This window comes from Anoplophora glabripennis, unplaced genomic scaffold (genome assembly GCF_000390285.2).
Source record: "Anoplophora glabripennis isolate ALB-LARVAE unplaced genomic scaffold, Agla_2.0 scaffold805, whole genome shotgun sequence".
Taxonomy (NCBI): Eukaryota; Metazoa; Arthropoda; class Insecta; order Coleoptera; family Cerambycidae; genus Anoplophora; species Anoplophora glabripennis.
In genome coordinates, this window is record NW_019416906.1 from 129,392 (window position 1) to 154,026 (window position 24,635).

The window sequence follows — 24,635 nt, forward strand, 5'->3', positions numbered from 1 at the left end:
ACACAAATACGGTATTAATCCTTATCATTTTAAATAAGTTAGAGGCTTTAAGCATTTCATGCACATTATTTTACTCTTTTACACCATATAATTTAAATGAATATCTTAGGAGTAATCGCAAAAAAATTACGGACGCGAGAATAAAATTCAAGCGCCTCGCTTCGCTTGATGCGATCGCCGACCCTCCCCCCGCACCATCTTGCCTACTGTTTAGCTAATAAGCCGACCGATAACGCGCGCGTGATCATTTAATAAACTGACTTGGAGCGAATGGAGGTGACGACTGACGACTGCGTTTTCTTTCTGGGTGTTGTTGGAAAGTTATAATTGCGTTCGTTATTGAAGTTAACTGCTAACGTAACGTACAATTAGTTTTAAGAAGTCGTATATATTATTTTTTATTTGTTCAAACTTTATGTACAAATCAAATCAAACATATTTTTCTTACGATACAGTGATATAAATTTTCTGCAAAGTATTTTATAAAATGCTCGATTTATACTGCATTAAAACCTTTAAAAATTAATAAAGAATATTACATCATAACACAATACTGAAATAAACGTTAATAGATTTTTATATTTTCACAAAATGAATTTGTGTGTATAACGAAAATCCTTTTAATTTTTAATAAAATAATTTTTTTAAAACAAGCTAAAAACTTTTTAAGCAATTACAATAGTAATATCCCCTAATTCAAAATTAAAAATGATTAGATTTTGTCATAAAAATAGCAGCGACGTATTTAAAAAAATTAACCCGATGGTGGCCCCTCGAAGACGAAACGTAGGATTGCAAAAATGTTGACGCCATTGTATAGACCGAAAAAAGTGGCATTGTAAATATGTAATTTATTTTAAAATTCGTTTTCAAATAAAGCCAGAAAAATTTAAACAATTTACCAAAATTTCGGGTTTTTCCGGATATGTCCAGAACTAGCCGGAATTTTAAAACTTTCTAAACAGCATATTGTTATAGTAGTAGTATAAAAAAAAACACAACTTTTTTCTAATCTGAGCCACCCCGTATCTTTTACCGTTTCCTAGATCCTAATGCTATCCCATCTTTATCTTGGACACACTGTATATCTATGAATTCAACAAGCTTTAAAAAAAATAAGTACACTAATCGATCCTACGGAAAAAAATATTATTTATTTTATTTATTCACTATTCGACTTGTTTATAGCAATACTATATAAAAATTGTTTTGGGTCAAACAATGAGACAGTTTTTTTTTTATTTTTTTCCGTAGAATTGAATGGTGCAATCAGTTTTTGAATATTTTTTAATTTAAACAAATTATCAACAATAACTGAAAAATTCATTGTTGCAAGTCATTTTTTACTTTGCATTTTTGAGCATGTTGTTGAGCTGTGATTACAAATTTTTTTATTTCACCAAAAAGTATATGTCAAAACGAAAAACATGATTACCGGCAGAATTCTGTACGATGATTTTTTTAAGTAGAATTTTTCTTTGAAAAAAAGTGTTTCAGGTCGAAAAAAATGAATATCTCAGAAACTTCTTGATTTTTTTATTCAAAAAAAATTTGAGATTATTTAAGACAGAGAAAGGTATTCTTTCACCAAGTATCGTCAAAATTAAATTATTTTTGCGGAAATGAGAAATAAAAAACGAAAAATCAGAAAAAAACCTGTTTTTCGCATTTTTCTCGGAAATTTTGAGGTTATGTTAAAAAGTGACTCCCACAAAAGTTGTAGATTTTGGCATGATCTACAACTTTTGTATCGGATACTTTTTTGTTTGACGTCAACTTTCGCCAGAAATCCCAATGATACAATTTTTCATAACTTTTCAACCCCCCAAATCAACCCTCCGCCACCCCTGCTCACGCATTTATTTCTTTTTTCGTTTATCATAAGCCCCTTTACCATTTCCACTTATAAAAGTCTAGGTAACAATTTTCTTTATTTTCCCCTTTAAATGAGTTATTTTGATCGGTCTATAAGTATTTTTATTGTTTTTGGTACTATTGTGTGACAGTGTGTTTATCGAGTGTTTTTTATTCAAGTAGTTTATTATAGACGTACTCTTAACCTTAACCAAACTTTTCTTGAATGATACCCTGTTGCGAGGCTACTTCGCTTACATGAAATTATCTTTAATGCGCATGCTCAGTAACATTGATATAATTTTAACTGATTAATTACTATAAAAGTCAATATTGTTCTATAAAAAATATACAAATTCTATAATTCTTTTAGTTTGTCACTTGGGGTTTGAAGTTTCTTAAATATTTCTAATATTGTCAGAATATCGCGATACATAAGATCATGACAAAGAAGAAATTTTTTGGCATTTATGTCTAAAGTACAATTATGTATAAGGTCGAAAATCGATCAAGTAAAAATATTGAAAGGTTCTTAATGTGTACCATGGGGTTGCCTATTATTTGGCGTATGTGACGTCACTAGTAAAAAGGTCTATAGTGGAAAATTAATTTTCTATGGTATTTTTATATATTTCACATTTAGACAACTTTGATGGTTTTTGTACAAAAATAATTTAAAAAAATAAAAGCCACAGCTATATTAAAATAATTTTTTAGATATTTAGGTATTTCACATATAGGTTCGAGTCATGCAATAAAACTAATAGATAAATGAAATATAGTGTACCTGAATGTAGAATTTATATGTGGAATCAGACCTATACTTCGGTGAAAGCAGTTATGTAACATATTAGTTTTGACAGTTATCGTTCCGTTAAATTCTTGAAAATTTCTTAGTGTAAAAATGTTTCTAGACTAAAAAAGCATATGTGTAGTATGTAAGAGACTCTCATCGTTCCATTTAATTCATTAAAATTCCAACCAAAGGTCAATTTGTTGTTTAGACTGCAAAAATGTTTGTCGGAGCGGGGTGTTAAAAAACTTTTGCTCGTTTGTATCTGAAGAAATGTATAAAGACTATGTAAAAGGTGTTGTATAGACAGTACTAAATTCATAGAAAGGACAGACATTCTGGAAATTAATCCATGTAGTAAAATAAGGGTGAACTTTGTAAAAATATGCAACATTCTGAAATAGCCTTCAACTTAACCTAGAAAGGTGTAGTAGTGTCAACAGACGCATAAAAATGCAAAGAATCTGAAAATGAACAGTTCATGCATCCCAAATCCAGTTAAAAGTCAGTATTTGTAAAATTAAAGTTCCAAAATTACATTTATTTCGTTGCTATAGAAACAGTCAATTGTTTCACAGTTTCAATAAAACCAATATCTGGGCTCTAGGCAGCCACAATGATGCCAGGTCTAGGGAATTGTCCCTAGTTCTAGGGACAATTGACTGAAATTATTTTTACTAAGGAAATAGGGAAATTCTAGGGATTTTTGCAAATACTATCGGAACATGGAAGACTGGCTGCCGCAGCCAGTCTTCCATGTTCGTCTGTAGCGACCACATCGCAAGTGTTGCTCCTAAAAAACAAGTGCAAGGTGTTATTTTCAACAAATTATTAAAAGTTAGTATACTCACGTAGTCACCTTGGGGAAAAACGCCAAAGTGTATTTGACTGTCAGAAGTCCGAATGGTACATTTATGGGAACTACATTAGCCCGAAAATACATTAAGCAGCATCAACAAGTAACAGATACAACTACAACAAATTGAGTTTGGATAAATTTGTAAAACTTTAACGCAAAAAAGTGACAAGTGAAATTTAAAAATATAGTGCACTGTGTTTCCACTTGGGAAAGTTCCGGTGACAGCGTCTGGGATACTTCGGCAGTTCTCGCGGCGAAACGTAGAAGCAGCGAGGGTACAGCGCGTTGACATACTACGGAATCAGCAATACAGCCCATTCACCAGTCGAAAGAAATATTTACGTAAGTGTCGACACACATAAAAAGCAAATTTGCAAATTACATCGAATAAAGCGCTATATAAATTTCACAGATAAAAATTTTTTCAATTGAACTACATACAGTAAAATTAATAGCATGCACTGTGGTAGAACAAAAATCAAAGAGGGAATGTTTATTGTATAACCTAGAAATAAATAATTACAACAACCATTATTTATTGTGTCAACCTATCTAATTATTTCAATATATGGAAACTTGTCATAGTAATACATCTTTTATTTAAAGAAACTAGCATAATATCTCAATAGATTGAAATAAATGTTCAAATTAAAATCAAAATAATAAAAAAATAATAGAACACTTAGGAACCCACACCCAAAATTGAAAGAGTCTCATATTATAAAGATAAAGGCGCTCATAAACATAAAAATACAATTCAATTCATAACAATTCATATCATTCTACATGATACTACATATTTTTCTTAGGCGATGTTGGTAAACAAACAATGAAGCAACGGGGGTGAATAAATTTGCTTAAAAAGTTGAATTTCCTTATGGATGTGCAATAACATCGACACGAAAGATCACCAAAGGATTTTAAAAACTTTTTATACTTTTATTTTATCGGCTTTAATTTTCCCGGCGACTCCGCCATTTCTTTAAATTTAAGAAATCGTATAATAATTCAAGATAAGGATGGGATAGAATTAGGATCTAGGAAACGGTAAGAGATACGGGATACGGCGCAAATTAGGAAAAAGTTGTGTTTTTTTTATACCTAACAATATGCCGTATAGAAAATTTTAAAATTCCGGAAAAACCCGAAATTTTGCAAAATCGTTTTATTTTTTTCTGGCTTTATTTGAAAACAAATTTTAAAATAAATTGCATATTTATATTACTACTTTTCTCGCTCTATCCAATGGCGTCAACATTCTCATTTTCTTGATGTTTTTTTTTTCATAGAATGTAATAGACGTTCCGAGTTATTCGAGAAAAACTGATGAAAAACGTTTTATTTTTAAATGTACATTTTCAATCATCAATAACTCAGAAAATATGGACTTATCGAAAATGTCCATAAGATACTTTTTTTATCGATTCCTGGGGTTAATTTCAATATTTTATTTATTTAATTTTTATTTTTTTTATTTTTCACCCCCTAGGGGCTTCCACCCCCTGGGCAGAAGCGCTCATCGGCACTATATAACTGTTGTTTCTTGAGCTATTTTATACTTACAGTCCAAATTTCACGTCAATCGGTTCTATCCGAAAGAATTCCCTTGGTTCCCTGGACTATTATACATATATGGAGCTATTTTCCTTTAACATTTATTTACTTAACGTTTCCTTTTATGAGGAACATTGCACTAATTTAAAACAACGCCACTATAACCAATTTGCAACTATTTTCGTCGTACTAGGTCGAGTGCAACATCTGGTTTTGGCCAACATAGCAGCATCGAAGACGATAATCCATATTTTATCACCAGATATTATAAAAGCTGCAACAGTCACCAAAGCCAGCTTCCAGAGTAATTTATTTAATTCACGACACAAAATAAAACGAATATTCCGTTTGAATTTTTTGCTGATTTATTCCTGATATCTCTCCAGCAACTGTGTCCCATTACTGTCCTTATCTGTACATTTATTACTCAAATAAAAGCGTATATCAGTAACAATACATTAAACCAAATAAACGAGTATAGATTTATGGTATTTCAGCCACTAAAACATATCCGTAGTGTTACATTTATATATCTACATTTTTTTAATGATAAAATTATATAAGCTTTATGGCTGAATTGGTGCACAAACAAATTTATGATGTATGGGTTTAGATGAATTATGATTTACGATAGTTTGCCAGCAGCAAATATTAGAAAATCAAAGGAAAATGTGTTCTAGTCTCAATATTTGCAAATGTTGTGTATGATAAAATGGAATATTTACTTGGTTTATGGCAAAGATTGCCTGAAATTTTCTTTTCTTAATCAATAAAGAATTATGTCTTTACCTATCACGTAAAATGTACCTATAACACTAAATCAAGAACCCTTTTTTTACCTTGAATGTCATCCTGCCAATAAATGTCGTCCGCAAATGGAAGGTAAAATAATTTTAGTAGGCTTTGGATTCGTAGTTAGACTCCTATGTGATTAACAGAACAACAATAGACTACTAAACTAAGGCTGCTAAAGGACAAAGAACATTGAATGGGGGAGACATGTAATTTATTTAAAAAAATAAGGGTATTTTAAGAAACTGGAAATTGCAAAAGTAATTTACTGTAATAAATTTTAAAGTCTATCACGAAAAATAGTTTTGATGTTATCTCCGGAGTACCGCAGGGCTCAGTGTTGGGACCTTTGCCATTTTTATAATAATATAATATATACTATATACTCAACCGATGTTGAATTGTTTAAAAATCGACAGTAAGGAGAGTTCAATTGAAGGATTTTAAAGAGTTGATAAGGGATGATGCACTATTAAAATGTGATAGAATTATTTAACCCGTTAAACTTAAAAAATTATTACATTTTATTTTATGGGGAATTTAATTCTAAAACTTTTCTTGCTATTGTTTGTTTTAAAAAAAATGTGTCGTTTTCAACAAAAACACGAATATTTAAAATCATCGAAAATTTAAAAGTTGGCCATGAACTTGTCGATCAGGGAAAAAGTCAATTTATTTTAGTAATTGTTTGCTAAGTGTTTTGAAAAGGGCCGGGAAGTTTTCATTTAACGAACAAGGTGACATGTTATTAATGTTAGGTTTCTGTGAAGAAAATTACAGAAGTGTTGAAGAATATCGGAGAAGATTTCCAAATCGTGTATTCCTCTATAGAGAAACATTTTCCAATATTGAAAGATGGGCTTGAGAAACAGGCAAGTTTTTCAGTAACACTCGAGAACTTGCTATTGCAATCAGGGCATAAGACGAAGAACTTATTTTGAATACAATTGAAGATGACCCACATATTAGTACTAGAATTCTATCTCGACAAACTAGTATATCGCAAACTTATGTGCACCGAGTGAACAGACGTAATCTACTACACCCATATCATATCCAAAATGTGCAAGAATTGTTACCGAATGATTTGGTTAAACGAGTGAATTTCTGTCGGTTTATTTGACAACAAGGCATTAATTTTCTAAAGGAGATTCTCTTTCCTGATACTTGTTTCACCCGCAGATATATTACTTTACATAACTATCATGAGTATTCCGATGTAAATCCTCATTTAGTAACTCCTCGACATTTCCAACGTGAGTGTTATTGATCGGTATTTAATTGGTCCAGTTATTTTACCGAATCGACTAAATCTCGAAAATTTAGAATGTATCTAAAACACTCTCCCGGATCTACTTGTTGAGGCGTCACTACAACTCAGACTGGAACATAGGTTTAAGCATGATGGAGCACCCCCTCATTTTAGTAATTAAGTTAGAGACTCTTTAAACAACCAGTATTCAAATAAATGGATTGAAAGAGGAAATAATTACTCATAAGTTTGGATTCCACTATCACCAGATCCCAACAAATGCGACTTCTTTCTTTGGAGAACGTTAAAAGAATTTGTGTATTCCTCGTCAATTGCGTCTCGAGCAGAATTGTGGAATCGCATTACTGATAAATGCACATTCTTTAGAAACAATCAGCAGTTATTGGATTGAGTAAACTTCAATTTTCGACGAAGAATAAATTTATGTCTGAGAGAACGGTGATCATTTTGACACTTTCTATAATTTATCAGTGCAAATTGTATGTTATTTCTGTTGTTTAAGTTGATTGTTTTTCTATTAAATTATTCTTATTCCAACTTTTTTCCTGATCGTCAAGATTGACGTTTAAATTCATAGCCAATATTTCTGTGGATATATGTATTTATGCTGAATGGTCATTTTGAATCATAGTTTGTTTATCCTCGACTTTTTGAAACTTCTGACATCAAAATTTCATGTTGTTTCTAATATTAATATATTTTTTTATTTCACGTCAGAAGAATAAAAAATCGAAGATAAAAAATATGGTCCAAATTGTCCGTTAGGCTTCCCCCACCACCCTCAATTGAAATGCTTTTACACAACTGAAAATTTGTATTAACACAAGCAAAATTGTATCATTTTTATTTAAGACGTAAAGAAGATATTTGGAAAAAAATTGTAAATATTAATTTTATCGAGTAAAACATACNGGCATTAATTTTCTAAAGGAGATTCTCTTTCCTGATGCTTGATTCACCCGCAGATATTACTTTACATAACTATCATGAGTATTCCGATGTAAATCCTGATTTAGTAACTCCTCGACATTTCCAACGTGAGTGTTATTGATCGGTATTTAATTGGTCCAGTTATTTTACCGAATCGACTAAATTTCGAAATTTATTTAGAATGTATCTCTCCCGGATCTACTTGATGAGGCGTCACTACAACTCAGACTGGAACATAGGTTTAAGCATGATGGAGCACCCCCTCATTTTAGTAATATTGTTAGAGACTTTTTAAACCACCAGTATGCAAATAAATGGATTGAAAGAGGAAATAATTGCCCACAACTTTGGCCTGCACAATCACCAGACCTCAACAAATGCGACTTCCTTCTTTGGAGAACGTTAAAAGAATTTGTGTATTCCTCGCCAATTGCGTCTCGAGCAAAATTGTGGAATCGCATTACGGATAAGTGCACATTCTTTAGAAACAATCAGCAGTTATTGGATTGAGTAAACTTCAATTTTCGACGAAGAATAAATTTATGTCTGAGATAACGGTGATCATTTTGACACTTTCTATAATTTATCAGTGCAAATTGTATGTTATTTCTGTTGTTTAAGTTGTTTCTTTTTCTATTAAATTATTCTTATTCCAACTTTTTTGAATCATAATTTGTTTATCCTCGACTTTTTGAAACTTCTGACATCAAATTCGAAAAATTTCATATTGTTTCTAATATTAATATAGTTTTTTATTTCACGTCAGAAGAATAAAAAATCGAAGATAAAAAATATGGACCAAATTGTCCGTTAGGCTTCCCCCACCACCCTCAATTGAAATGCTTTTACACAACTGAAAATTTGTATTAACACAAGCAAAATTGTATCATTTTTATTTAAGACGTAAAGAAGATATTTGGAAAAAAATTGTAAATATTAATTTTATCGAGTAAAACATACACGTACAAGTAAAATCGTAAAATCCTATATGAAGACGGTTTACAAAATGTAGGTACGAAGTTCCTAAATACAAATTCTTAGTGAGATTTTCTCAATCCAACTCGAGGTCGTAACAGTTCGGATTACATCTATTATTGAAATCGGAGCACTACCCAATTGCTTGAATTGAATCTCTGCCCTTATCGACTTGTACTGGGAGAGAGGCCTTGGGATATTTTGCATAGAAGTTATCAAATATTAGAACTGGATAAAAGTTTAAGCAATATATCAGCATAATACGAATGAAGTAAGATTTTATCTTTAAGTTCTGTAAAGGAATTATTTAATGAATGAAATAAAGGATCCGCGAAGTTAGCCTCGCTTGTGACGTCAAATTTAATATTGTTTTTTCATTACTTAGTAAGTTGTTCGTAACTTTTTGTAAGTTAAAAATTAAAACTTGTAAGACGCACGCACAATAAAGAGATATACAGAAAAACATTTTTGGAGGCGAAGTACTCGAAGCTTCTTTGTTGCGATTCCAGACAATTTTACGTTCACAAATTAGTAAGTCATTTGTAAGCTCTGAATCAAAAGTTACCAATGTTACCAAAAGTAAGTCTACAACCTATGTACACTTTTAAATATTCCAAAGAAGTAAACTATTGCACGCAGTCAGATTGAAGTCATGAAAGTGGACAGGACGTATTCAGAATAGTGAAAATATTTCATGGAGTATAAAACCCGAAAATATATCCTTACTTTAAAAATATTTAGTTGAAATTCTTGAGAAAATTTTTTCAAGATAAGTTAAGTTAAGATCACTCTACATTTCACTATTATGATATTGGGACTACTACTCACTTTTATGGTATTGAACTATTTTGTTGTCAAAAGATCTGTGAGAAAACGTAAAAGAAATCCATTTCGCAGATCTTTTGACAATAAAATAGTTAGATACCACAAAAGTGAGTAGTAGTCTCGATTCCATCGTAGTGAGATATAGTGATTTCATGTGATTCATCAAGGCAAAAAACCTCTTGTCTTCAAATTTTTTCCCAATCGACACGGACTGTGTAAATTAACAAACATGCAGCATGAACTGACGCATTGGTTTAAAGCTTACTTAAATAGGTTTATTGATACTAGAATTTTGTCATGTAAAAACAATTATCTAGAAGATTCACGGGCTCAGAGTTAAAGCTTTCTTTCTTTCTTTCTTTCTTTCTTTCTTTCTTTCTTTCTTTCTTTCTTTCTTTCTTTCTTATTTGTTACTCAAATTTTAATACGCATGAATGCTTAAACTTAGTACTTGAGAGTATTTAGCAAACATGATCAGGTCAAACGGATTCCGAATTCGGATTCAGCAACCCCAAAAACATGCAGATATATGGGTTTACTTTGTGGGCAATTGATTCTGTACATTTGACCTTGAACTGACTTTCAGAGCTAATCGGGTCAAATAAATTCGCATTCAGCGACCCCAAAAACGTATAAATACATTGGTTTACATTGCTGGCAGCTGATTCCCTATATTTGACCTTGAACTGACCTTAACCCAGACCTGATCGTTCAAACGGACACAAGTTTCGCATTCACCGACCTCAAGAACGTATAGATATATTGATTTTCTTTGTCGGAAATTGATTCTCTACATTTGACCTTGAACTGACCTTCAACCAGAGCTAATCGGGTCAAACGGACAAAGGATTCGCGTTCACCGACCTCAAGAACGTATAGATACATTAGTTTATTTTGTTGGCAATTTTGATTCCCTACATTTGACCTTGAACTGACCTTAACCCAGACCTGATCGTGTCATGCGGACACATAATTCGCATTCACCTACCTCAAGAACGTATAGATATATTGTTTTACTTTGTTGGCAATTGATTCTCTACATTTGACCTTGAACTGACCTATCTATTATAATTATCGTTTTGTGTTATTTAATTATTTAAATATTGTAAATTACAATAAATATTAGTCATGTTTTATTTACCCGAATCTCAGCTAATTAAAGTTATTCTGAAAACTGACGTGCCAATTAGGTGACATCAACTGAGATCTCAACTAAGTAAAACAAGGCTTTTGTCTCCATTCCAGTTAAAAAAATTTAGTTCTAATTCGGAACGAGGAATTTGTTATCTTAAAATTATTGAAATATATGAAAAGTCAGTTTCTTGCAATTACTGTTTTGTTCTACGTCTTCTGTTGAGGTACTGAAATGGTTGATAGAAGATTTAATGTAAAATTATTCATTCAACCCATTCAAATGTCAACGTTGATTAAGGATTTTCAAGCAAAAGCTTAAATTTTATACAGCAAATTAGGCAAATTGACAGCAGCTTACGTTTAATTTTAATATTTCAATATAATTACTAAAGAAAATCTCCCTTACAAAAGCCCAAACAAATCCTCTGAAAACAATTTTAATAATTTAATAATGGTCGCTTCTCTTTTGAATATTAAACACAGTATCTTCTAATTCGTGTTATCCATACGACATATGTATGTACGTACATTCTTTGCTGTAAATCAGTAGTAGAAAGCACACTTGATAGTAGGACAACGAAGTACAGTGGATTTTCTCTCTTGAATTTAACATTGCCCGGATCTCACCGGAGTACAAAGATTTATTGTCTGAATGCAAAAACAAGGCAGGGTTCGAATGGACTTTGCAGTTTAAAACTATTTTTAACTTCTCTCTTTTCTCTGGAGACAATTCTCTTGACGGTTCTGGCTTTATTTAAAATACTCATTTTTCAAAAAGGCACTTTTTCAGTAACAGGTATAGATTATACAGGGTTCTTCACGGTAAGTGGCCTATTAAACGTTTCGGAGAAACCACAGATAATTTGACGCTGAAATTTTGTTTACGGGCGTTATCTGATATGCTCTCTTTAATGAAAATAATGCCATCGACCTAGCACTTCCGGTTATACCGTCAACTTCGTTATTTTAAATGGAACACCCTATATATTATCACATTATTGACATGATAAATTAAAAATAAATCAAAACTGTTAAAGCTTTCCTGTACCTAAACATAACGGTTTTTGAGGTAATCGACATTTTATAAAAATTTTGACAGATGCAAGCGTATCGAAAAGTCCTTATATCTATCTTTGTTCTGGAAGTTTTCACTTGCTTTTCGGAACACAGAAAGAACAAGAGATGCACTACTTCTACTATCAAAATGATCCGAAGAAAATTATGTGTGTCCCATTTTTTACGTTACATTTCAAAAACTTAAAACCGACAAAACTTTTTAAATTCAAATGGAACACCCTGTATTTTTTATATAGGAAATCAAAAGTCCATATGTACCTTCTATGTATGCGTAAACATGCATTTTATTGAAAATTGTTTGTATTTGATTAGTTGACTGATGGATTATCGTCCACATTGTGAAAAATCAGTTATTCAATGAGAGCTTTTGCATACTCTTTGATAAAGATAAATTTAATTAAAAATAATTACATTTAATTGGTTTAAAATTGCATTTACTGTGATATAATATTGTAATCAATCAATCGATATAATTTACGAAGGTAACAGTCATATAAAATTTAAGCATTTAACATTTCAAAAAATGGAAAGTATACAATTTTATTACTAAAAATTTTAAATCTAGTTCTATGCATGTTTAGTAAGGATATAATTCAACCATTCGAAACGATGGTTTGGCGATACTTTTGGCTCCATCAGTGCTGTTGTACCTCTGAGTAGATTCTTTATATGTCAGTAGTTATAGGTAGATGATATAGTCTGTTTAGTTTGCAATTAGATACACCTACGCAATCAATTTTGCATAGGCCGTGGTAACAGAATTCCACGGAAACGTTTTAGTTTGCTATATCAGAATGTGTCATAGAGACATTAATGGATAAACATAGTGTGATTTCCTACGGAATTATAGACTTAAGGACAATTCTCATTAGACGAGCAAGAAACCGGATCGGCAACGGCAGGGCACATACTCGGCATGGGCCGAGTTTTCAGAGACAATTCACACTGCGACAGACATGCCGCAGGTAGTAGTTCCCTAGCTTTGTGAAATAATGTTCGCGACTTCCATTTTGGTAAAAATTGTTCTAATCTTAGATGAAGAAGAGCAAGAAAATAAAAATTCTCGAAAAATAAAAATACGTTTTTTTAAATTATACAAAATTTTATTGTTAAGAAATCGTGTTTGTTCCGAAGACTTATACAGGGCACTATTTTTTTTGGACGTTCTTCCACCAGTCTGTTAGCCGACGCAGGGGCCGATATTACCACCATTAAACGACATGGGTGTGGCGTTTAATGGTACGATAGCTGAGATACATATAGAAGATTCTATATAAAATAAATTTTTACCATCTTGATGACAAATTATTTTGACATTTGTTTTATGTTCTAGAACGAAAAAGACTTTGGCGTTCTAGAACATAAAAGTATTTTGCAGCAAGGTGACAAAAAAGACACTGAAATTTAACGAAAATCTCGACTTTTGATGACAATTTTCGAAAAATATTATCAATTAAAAATACTTTTTTCCAATTTCTAGGCAAACTTTTAGCAATTGGATTGTTTCATCGAGACTTATCTACAAACAAATCTCGAAACAACAGGACACTCCTTATAAATATTATACTCACGTATTTCTAGCAAAAATATTTTATCAGTAGTGCAGATTTTAACATTGCATTTACTTCCTCCACTTGCGAATCTTTAAGCACCATACTAACAAATATTATTTACGTCAAATTCTATTTTCGGCGCATCTTCTACATTCGCTTGGCATGCTGAAAATCAAATTTATGACGCATCATTCTGAGAGAACATAAAAACATCTCCTGCATTCCCTTACATAAATTTTTATATCCGGGAAATTCAGTTTAGCGGTAAAAAGGAATAAGAAAACGGAATTCTGTGCCACCACCGGAAACTGTATTTGCGTGTAAGTGTTTCACACAAACACAGGAATCCCGCGAACTTGCATTACAATTTGTATTTCGTTTTGCCTTTTAGTCAAAGACCATTTTCTACAGGACTGTTCCTATTCATCTTCTTTTCAAACATCGCTCTCCGCAAATAGGTCTGCACCGGTATCTCCTGACTATTATTACGTCGAGGACCTTCAAACTGTAACGTGATATTCTCTGCTGTGTAAACGGCTGTTGAGGAGATGCTTGTAATTTTTCAGACGGGTATTTTGTAAGATTTTTTGACGTCCTCTCATAACGCCGCGCTATTACCATCTTACAAAATAAAAAAAAAACTCTATGGTCTGTGGGTGTAACAGACAGAACATATTCGAAACTGTTTATCAATGACAAACATTAAATACAGGCCGTTAACGCTAAATGCTTTTGAACTTACTCCCAATAGCAGTGGCGTGGATACGGGTAGTTTGTGGGATATAATTGAAAGAAAAATGTTATTAAAATAAAAAAGGTATAGTAATCTAAACATATAGGTTGTACATTTTTCGAGAAAAGTGAAGTGAATTTAAAAATATTAACATGAAAAAGTATGTTGTCACAAAGTACGAAAATGCTTTATTAATTTTTTGCACAATATCAATGCAGGCTAAATGAACTAGTCGATATGCATTTGGTATGTGGAAAATGTACTTAGTTTAGCAACAGCAAGGCATTATGCTGAAAAGTTTTCAGGTCGACAAGTTCCTCACCCCAGTTTTTTTGCTGTAATTGTGTTTTTACAAAGAGTTGGCAACAGTGGGAGTGGTGCAAGCGTTGTTAGGCTGTCGTGTGTTAGCTGACAGGCTGCATCAGGTCATGTTTAGTTTTCATTCATTTTTGTTTCAGTCATTTTAGTTTGGCAGTGTTTGGTTATATTATTTTTCGTTATTTTTTAGTTTTGTGTGTGTAGCGAAAATGGATACCTGCTTTATATGCAAAGATTTTTTGACCTTTGCCGAAATTGTGGAAGTTAAGGCAAAAGGAGTAGCTACTCTTTTGTCCGTACAACGTTGAGAAAGAGATGAATTCACCTGAGCCTTCCAGGAAAAGAGGACGATTAAACTGAGTTGATGGTTTTCATGCAGATCGTGAATTAGGCCTAAATAAATGCGATGTAATTTGTCAAGTGTCGAGATAATAAAAAAATTTATTCAGCAAAATTGTAGAGCATTTACACCTTTCCAACTTTTATTAAAGTTGTTTAAAAAAAATGTTTACAAGACCAGTTCTGTGGTAAACGAATTTTTTGTCATATAATGTGCAGTAACTCGTTTTAGTATTAGACATACAAAAAAATTTTATAAGGAAAAGTTGTTGAGAATTTGATACTCTACAACTTTTATTGAAGTAAAACATGTTTGCAAGACCACCCCTGCGGCGTGCCCAATTCTTGTCACATAGTGCTCAGTAACTCGTTCAATATTAGACATACAAAAAAAATTATAAGAAAGCGTTATTCAAAATTTGATTCTCTTCAACTTTTATTAGTCATCTTGAACTAAAAAAATCTTTAGGAAACCATACCCATAGCGAGTACCAGGAGTTCGAGTGTGATCTTTTGGTTGGATACTTAGAATTAGACGAAATTTAGTTATTTTTTAACTGTAAAATAAAGGTCGAATACGAAAAAATCAGTTTCGAAAATTGCGCATTATTATTGCAAAAAGCGATGAAAATGGAAAAGACGGTCAATCCAATTTCTAACCTGTCGATTCACCGTGAAATTGTTGCTTTATTTAATGCAAAAAGAGCGAATTCCCGAGCAACTTTTGCCTGACCCTGTGACAAATAATTTATAACGCTGTCTTGCACATCCCCTTGGTCATTAGTTTGTTGAACATGTTAATAGGACTTTGGAGACCCCATACAAAAATTTATGGTTCGTTATTCCAAATGGTAAAGATTTCTTGAATCATAGTACGTTATTTATTTTATATAATTCGTTTGTATATATGCATATTGAAATATGCATCTATTGTGTAGAACCCCCCCTATATACAGTTCACATAAATAATTTGGAGAACCTACAGAGGAAATTCTTAAAGTACTTATTAGTATTATCCCGCCACCCCTCCCCTCCCATTAATTTTCCTCAGTACCTTTTGTTAAATCATTCGGCGTGAATTCTTTACAGTCTAGAAGATCAACGCACTAGATCATTTTCATGCATAAGATAATCCAAAACATCTTTGACTCTCCTCAGGTATTAAGTTTACTTAACTTTAATGTGCCTTCGCGTTTTCCTGCAACCTTCTGTTTGCCTCACAAATCTCCTAAAAGCTTCCCCCATTGTTTCAGGCATGTTAAATGCGCATGGAGAGCCACGTGGCCCCAGCGACTCCGAATACTGAAATCCTATTATACAATTAGTATTAACGTTATTGCTATAGTGTTTACAATAGTTTTTTAGTAGTTAGTGTCAATGTGTGAGTCTAAATGTGTTTACACATCGGTGGACAAAATATTGAACAGTTGTTGTAACATCAGGTACATCAAATTATTTTATTAAGTAAAACCACAAATTAATTTCGTTAATTAATAATAACAACAGCGGCAAAAGCAGTTGAATTTGCGGATATAAAATAGGTGTTATAGAGCAGAATTGTATTTTTAAATCATTTTCGAACTACCCTTTTTGATTTTTTTTACAAAATTGTATTTGTAAGAGTCTCCTATACATCTAATTTTTTTTTTAATATGTTCTGAATTACGCTGTATAATAGAATGAAAAATCATCATGTATAAAACAATTGACTCTTGTATTTCGAAGATATAAATCAAACTTTTGTTTACATCCTGTATATTTTTCGCTTTTTGGAGACTCCTTTCTTTTATAATCACAGTGATATTTACGTCATATATTAGTCCAATTTTGGATTATTTTTTGTCTCTTCGCAATGGACAATTATTAAATTTACTAAACATAATTTTAAATAGTGTATTTAAAAAATACGACACTGTAAAAGTTTGTTTCATAATAACCCACATTCTTTAAAATAAATTTTTCTTCTGTAGCGATAGATATAAATATAGTTTTATGAAATGAAGGGGGCTATATAAAAAATACACTTATATTTTTCTCCTTTAATATTTATGTAAAGTAAAAACAAATACGCCTAAGGTCCATTTAAATAGACATCAACCTCCACAAGACCGTACAATATTTCTCTTTAAATGTTTAATATTTTTTTACAGAAGACATTACTGTTAAATAAAGTACAATATCTAAGGAGGATGTTTGATAAATCTGGTCACATTATTTATATTATTTATGTAGATATACAATGTAAGCAATTGCCAGAATAATAAGCAGTAAATCCTTTATCTATAACATAAGTGATTTATAAACCAATTATAATAAGACGTGGTAACATGTTTTGTATTAAATATGTCCCAACAGGCATAGACGGTACCAGTCTCTGATATAAAAAAACTATTCACCCGCTATCAAAAGAACTCTGTACCTGCCAGTGTCTTCACACTACAATAGTTCTATCCTACTGTAGACTTTATTTTTGTGTTTTATTTTAAGAGCCCCAATAGAATACAAACATAATAATTTATGTTTATATTTTTCCTATATCGTATCTCAAATAAATTATTTTCTTATTAAGTTAGAGAAACAGAATAAAGTGGAAACAGACTGAACACGGGGAATAAGGTGAATTTTTCTTTTCTCAGTAAACGTGAACTGAAGATTTGTTACACATAATTTCCTTCAAATTCCTTTAAACAATCCGGATGGATGGAAACTACATTTATGTGGCGTTGCCACTTCATCTCGCAAATATTTGCACTCTGCTAACTTCAGGAATTTCACCAGAGAGAATTGTCCTTGACAATCCGCAAGGAAATAGTTCCAGAACTGAGATGGTTAATTAATAATGTGTGCATAGCATACGAAAAGTATAAAGGCCCTTCAAAGTTTAGTATGGATTTAGAGTAGAGCAACTGCATTTTAGTGAGATAGTGATGAACAAGTAATTTATTGTACGAACAATTCGGTTCCGTTTTATAAAACTGTTTATAAATCTACGAATTTCTTGGACAATATTTCACATATCTTTTACATGAAACATAATTACATTTTACATTACATTACATAACCTAAGTTGAAAATACACTTCTTACAATTAGATACACTGTTAAACCCATGGAGACTACACAAGGAGCCCGAACTCCATGTAAACAAAAATCTTACAAAAATAAGAGGGCGCTAGTGTTCCATATGTCCCATATGTAGAGAGGGGAGATAAAAAGCGGCAGTTTGAATTATAAATCAATAATGTCATTTTTGTGATGTGTAAAAAATTTTAAAATAAATAATGTAACCTACTTTGAATTATATAAATAATGAAAATATGTCATTCCGGACTGTAATTAAACTAAATAGATAATAAAAAATATTAGCTTTATGAGAAGAATTTGGTGTTCGTAGAAAGAAACTAGTTTTCAAGGAATTTATGACGTGATCTTGTTAATATTAACCTATAAGTAAGGTTTATGTTTTTGATAATTACTTTGTTAAAGATTTTAGTTTAATGTTAGTAAAAGTCACATTTTATACAGGAAGTTGCCTTTAAAAAAATAGTAATTCTTGTATTATTAATATGGAATTTTTACTTGTGGTAATAAAAAATAGAATATAAAAAAACTCGGTGTTTTAAATAAACTTTTTAAAATATTACAGATGTCCGATTTTGAGTCCAGTGATTCAGATGACTTATTAGACGCATTGTCCAGCTTGAGAGTGGTGATGAAATAGATTTATTCTAAGAAACAGATAGAGTAAAAAATAAGAACTACTTTGAAATTATTGTACCTGAATATAGTGGCCAAGTTTTTTTAACATTTCCGTGTTAGCATATGGGAAGTAGCTAACAGAATTGAAGAAAAATTTGCCATTTCTAATTATTTCACCCATGATTCTGGTAAATTTTGCATTGCCTTAAGCTCTACAACAACCAGAAAAGTTACATACTTGCTAAGTAACTTGTCTCCATAAATTATAGAATGGCCGAGATAATGAGGCAGTTGTAATCGAACAATATTTTGCCCAATATGAATTTCCAGAGCAGGTTATAGGAATAATTGATGGGAAAGGAATTCATATAAGATAGAGTATATCACAATCCATTTTTTTTTTGAATAACCAATAATATACTATATTATAGTGTAACTGAAAACTGACTATGGAAAGTCGATAAATTATGGTTGGACAATTTCTAAGCTGATTGCCATGTTGTCGGTTTAGACTTCTCAATGCTTCGAGAGTCATATCGCTCTCTTCTCAAAATGTCAAGAAGCTTAAAACAACATGACAACCAATTGATACCAAAATTTTAACAAAATATAGGTACTCCATTATAAAGGTCACAAAAAATAGGTAATCTAAATATTTTATAACTGTTTAAAATCGATTAGTTTTCTGGGTATATATTTTAAAATTGCTGTAAAATTTAATTCTACTTTCGTAAAATTGTTGATATAATTCGAACGTAACATGGTTCCACGACTTATTACAAGGTAGAGTATAGACCAAAATTAATAAGGTATTATAAAGAAATATTTTAGCAATATTCTATATTTGAAAAACAAAATATTTATCTATCAAAGATTTCAATGTTTTATTAATAGAATCAAAAAACGAATTATTTGTACCTAATTAAAATAAAAATAAATATTTATTCATAACAAACAAGTAACAAAGTAAATATATATTACAAATAAAACAGGAACTCTTCTTAAAAATAAGTAATACTTGTCAGTCTATCTTCTTTTTCTTCTTAAAATTTCATTTTGTTCATTACCAATACAGATCGATCAGCAACGATTACTACACTCTCTTTAAATTTTATATGATATCTGAATTTCAATCAGTTGTTTTACTAACAGGAAAGAAACAGAAACTAATTGGAAATGATTTATTCAATTCAGTAATGATAATAACGATGTCACCAGCAAGAATTAAGTGAAAGATACGAATTTAATGCATGTAATATAAATTACAAGAATATGTAGAAATAAATAAAGTATACTTTGTTGCTATTGCATGTCAATATTATGCTTGGAACATATTCATCGTTGCTTTGTCGAGACCTCATCACACGCCAACAGAACTTTTCTTTTATTAGATTATACAGGACAGGATGCTCACTTTCTAGTATAATTTCATCGTAACTTTATTGCTCTTGATTTACTTGCTGTTCTTGTTGTTGTTGTTGTTGTTGTTATAACTGTTGCTCTTGTTGCAACTGCTGCACCTGTTGTTGCTGGTGTAGCGGATGCTCTTGCTGTTGATGCATCATTCAATTATACAATATTTTCACTTATGAAATCTTTCTATTTAAAAATTTCTCTACCTTATTGAGAATCAAAGATGCTGCTTCCAACTTCCGAATTATTCAAACTTTTGCGATAATATTAACCCACTATTCGGTCAAGTTGTAATATAGAACTGCTGGACATCATTCGATTGAAAATGCAGATCACAAACGTAATTTTATTTTAAATGTGTTGACAGTCATTCACTTCACATACCATATTACCATATTTAAATTATTTTCGAAACTTTTTATTTACCATTTTAAAAACAAATTGTAACAATTATTGGCCTGACTTCTAGTTTTTAGGTTAATAAAATTGATTATTTGCTTACTTCACTCGTACTTATTATGCTACATTCACTTGGGTCACATGGAACACTAGCGCCACCCCAACTTCTGCCATTTCTTGGACAAATTTTGTCAATTTTCCCGTATGAGTTCGTGCTCCTTATCTAGTCTCCCTGGGTAAACCCTTGACAAGTTTTGTTTGAACTTTTCTTTGTCATTACCATAGCAATGCCAGTATGAAGGAAGCCATCCTGAAATTTTTAAATTGTCATAACTTCTAAATGCCTTAATCGATTTCAAGAAATGACGACCCATTTTAAAGAACTATTAATAAAATTTATTTTTATGATGGAAATAATATTATTTTCCTGCACAACGCTAGACGACGATAATCAAAAAAGTTTTGTAAGTATCTCCGTTTACTAAAAAATTAAATGCAACGATATAAGTTTTTTTCATGGCTTGATAGACCATTTATTAAGGAACACAAATACACAAGCCGGAGGTCTATATCTTTTTTCGATTTCAAGTTATTGTTAAAGTAATGAAGTTGTGCTAGAACATCCTCCTTTATTTAGTTCTCTAAATAACATTGACATAGTCCAAGCCAAAATTAAATTGTAAAACTATATCAAGCTTGTATTTAAAAGAATACTTGCTACATTTTCAAATTTTTTTGATAACTGCAATTTTACATTTTTTTATTAATTACAAATATCCGAGTTATAATGATTATTGTTTCCATAACGAGGGAGGCCCTATGAAAATAGTCAAATGAAAAATTATGTCAAACGATATGTGACAGTTCTTGCTTCGTGCAAAATTAGTGCCATTTGTGTGAGAAAAGTACTTGTGTTCCATATGAAATTCCCAGGTCTCTAACTAATTCCCTAACATTTATTTGGGGATTTACATGGACAAAAGGCAACACATTAAATAATATTATATTCCGTTCTTGCACGGCGATATTCTCTTACAGAATGTAGTGGCGTCTGGCTGAACGCTGAAATACTTCTCTGAAGTGGCGTATTCTACGAGGGTAAGCGCATTCTCTTGAAGCTTTAACAGCATTTTCCAAACATTGAAAGTAAAATGCCAACATATATGCTTCCACATTCGCAAAAAGCAGTTTCCTTGTTCACAAGTACTTTTCCAACAAAAATTACACTAATTTTGCACGTAGCAAGAGCTGCCACATTTCATTTGACATAATTTATCAATTGTCTATTTTCATAGGGCATAGCCTGCCTCGTTATGGAAACAATAATCTTTATTTCAGATATTTGGAATTAATAAAAAAATGAAACATTGCAGTTATCAAAAAAATATAGTACTTTTTTAAAGACAAGCCCAAAAATAGTTGTTTCTTGCAATATTATCAGACTATACCTAACCAGGCCACCTAAATCGCCATACTTGAATCCCATAGATTTTTCGTTTGGAAGTACTTCAAAGTATTAGTTTACAAAGATCGTATTGTAAATGAAGAGCAACTGCAACAATGAATTATAGCTAGTTGTGATATAATAAGAGACATCCCAGACATTTTTGAACAGGTCGAGATTCAATAAGAAGAACTGAAGCGTGTATTTGGTCTGAAGACGGCCATTTAAAATAATTATAGTAAATGTAGTCTTCAAGTATAGTAAATTCATAATTTGCTTTGACTCGCTAATCATAGCATGCAAACAGAACCTTAATAAATAATTACAAGCCATGTTACCGCCGAGCATAGGCAACCAACATTGCACGTATTGGCAGTGTCAACTAAACAACCCTAAATTTTAGCGTCATAAGTCATAATGATTGGTTTAAAATGAACAATAAAAAACTGTTGCGTCTACACTTGGGATAATATCATCGCAGATTGCTTGATTGAAAAACTGACACCACCACCATCCGGTGGAACAAAATGTTGTGTTTTAACGTAATCTTGATTAGCTATGGTTTTAATAATTTTTAATTTTACCAAAATTTAATTACCAACGCAACGGAAGTAAAATTGCTGTTGCAAACAAAATTGCTGATCAAGAGGCTTATAATCATTTAAAAAAGCTCTATATCGTAAAGTATATACTTAAAAAAATCAGTTTTGTCACTAAACAGTAAAGGATACAAAAAAAGGTGTATGGGCGAAAAATGAAGACAATGGCCATTGTATTATACTATACCTACCCATAATTTTACATGGACATTTTTGTACAAACTGGACATTTTTTATTTTATAGTTATAGGTACTCGTATACTAAGAACACACCAAAGTTAAAAATGCCGCAAGCGGTTTAGAAGTTAAAAATGTTAAAATGTTTTTTTTTAATTTTGGAAATTGTAACTTAAAAATGGACGCTTATTTAACCTAACAACCTTAATTTTAGACAACGCATTTTCGGCATATACTTTTCAGATGGCCACAATCCTTACCAAAGTCGGAAAATTAATCTAATCGTCTTGTATCTTGAATAAGAGGCGATAAGCTCAGATATTTTTCTTTAATTCTGTTACTCCTATAATTCATAATTTCCTTCTGAAACGTCCCATATGAAAAAACAAACAGTCAGATGCTTGCAACTTTGAATTTCATTCATACGCATCTTTTACGTTTTGTTCCACTTATCAAATACTCGTCTATTACCTACACATCCTCAAAGCTTCGTTGAGGCTATCAGATGGAACCTTTATTGGCAACGCTCCAAGAACAAGTCCAACTCTACTTACAATTAATAAGGGCGTATAGGTCAGGTCAGAGGGAATCCATTTCCATAATTGATGGTGTCCGGAACTTGACCGGTCTTACAATTGTAATGCTGGTTTATCTGATCCACAAGTCCACATCTATAAATCTTATTTATTAACTGGCAATGTGTTCCAGACATTCGCATTCTAAGCGAAGCGAAATAAATCATTTCAACTGCACTGTTATAGTTTCTAGGGGTTACAATGTATAACAAAGTAATGGTTTTGGTGTTTTTCTAACAATAGTACCATTAAGAATGTGCAGGGCTGTTCACATAACATTCTAACCTCCTTATCTTTTTCATTTTTGTACTTAGGAAAATGAAGCAATTGAACGTTGCATTTAGGAGATACAAGCCAAACTTTGATATTTTCTGACATACCACGTTGTACATTTGTATGTATCCGGATATAGCAGTTCCCTTACATTGTAGCGATATAGAGTTTGATAAATCTATCTCTAATGGTAAGAGAGACATGGCCAATACAGTTTATTTTTAGCATATTCTTTTTCTTTCAATTTTGGTCCATATAATTTTTTTCTACATACGAAACGGACAAAGATAGCAGTGATAACACTACATAATACCACCAGGCTCCTTTGAATTTTATAACTAACTCTAAGATACTTCCATATTTCGAGAACCTTAATTAAAAAAAAATGAACTGCGCTACTCGAAAGAACAGGAAGTTTTTTTCTAAAATGCGAATTGAAGGCTATAGAATTTTTTTTCTAACGTACGAAAAATGAGGCGGGCTGCCCCAAGTATAGTACAGCTCTCGAAGAGCGCGCGGTCCAGAGCGCGCTACACTAAATTTGTTATAACATTCGATCTAATTGATCAAATCGACCTTACAAAAATTTAAATAAAAGACGAGTCATCCGGCTATCAAAATTTTATGTCTTTAAACTTGGGCAGAAAAAATATATAGTACTGTAGTATAACAACCCTAGGTTCGACAAAAAGTAAGTAAACGTAGTTGTGGCCAAAAATATGTGATCGTCATAAGAACTACCTACGTTGTGTATATCCATTTTTAATTGACCGGAAGGCACTGGCTACTAACTTTGTAGAGGGGATGTATGGTTTAAATATATAAAACAAAAGCAGAGTAAATACACCTAACCTTTATTTACATACGATTCAAATTAAACATGTGACCAATAGAAAGAACAACAAAAACATTAACAACCATTTAACATAGAATGAAAGTGCCAGGCTCACCTAGAGCTCCTGTGGGGAAAGAGCATGGCAGAGAAACCCACGATCGTTGCTCTTACCACCCAAATATAAATACAAAACAACCGCTAACCAAAGGCATA

The 24,635-nt window shown here is 31.7% G+C and overlaps 1 long non-coding RNA gene across 1 annotated transcript; it reads left to right on the forward strand.

Moving 5' to 3' along the window:
* Nucleotides 1-18,552: 18,552 nt before the first annotated feature.
* LOC111692010 lies at nt 18,553-18,769 on the forward strand. Its single transcript, XR_002763117.1, has 2 exons — nt 18,553-18,592; nt 18,655-18,769. It is a non-coding gene; the product is annotated as an uncharacterized LOC111692010 (long non-coding RNA).
* The last annotated feature ends 5,866 nt before the right edge of the window (nt 18,770-24,635 follow it).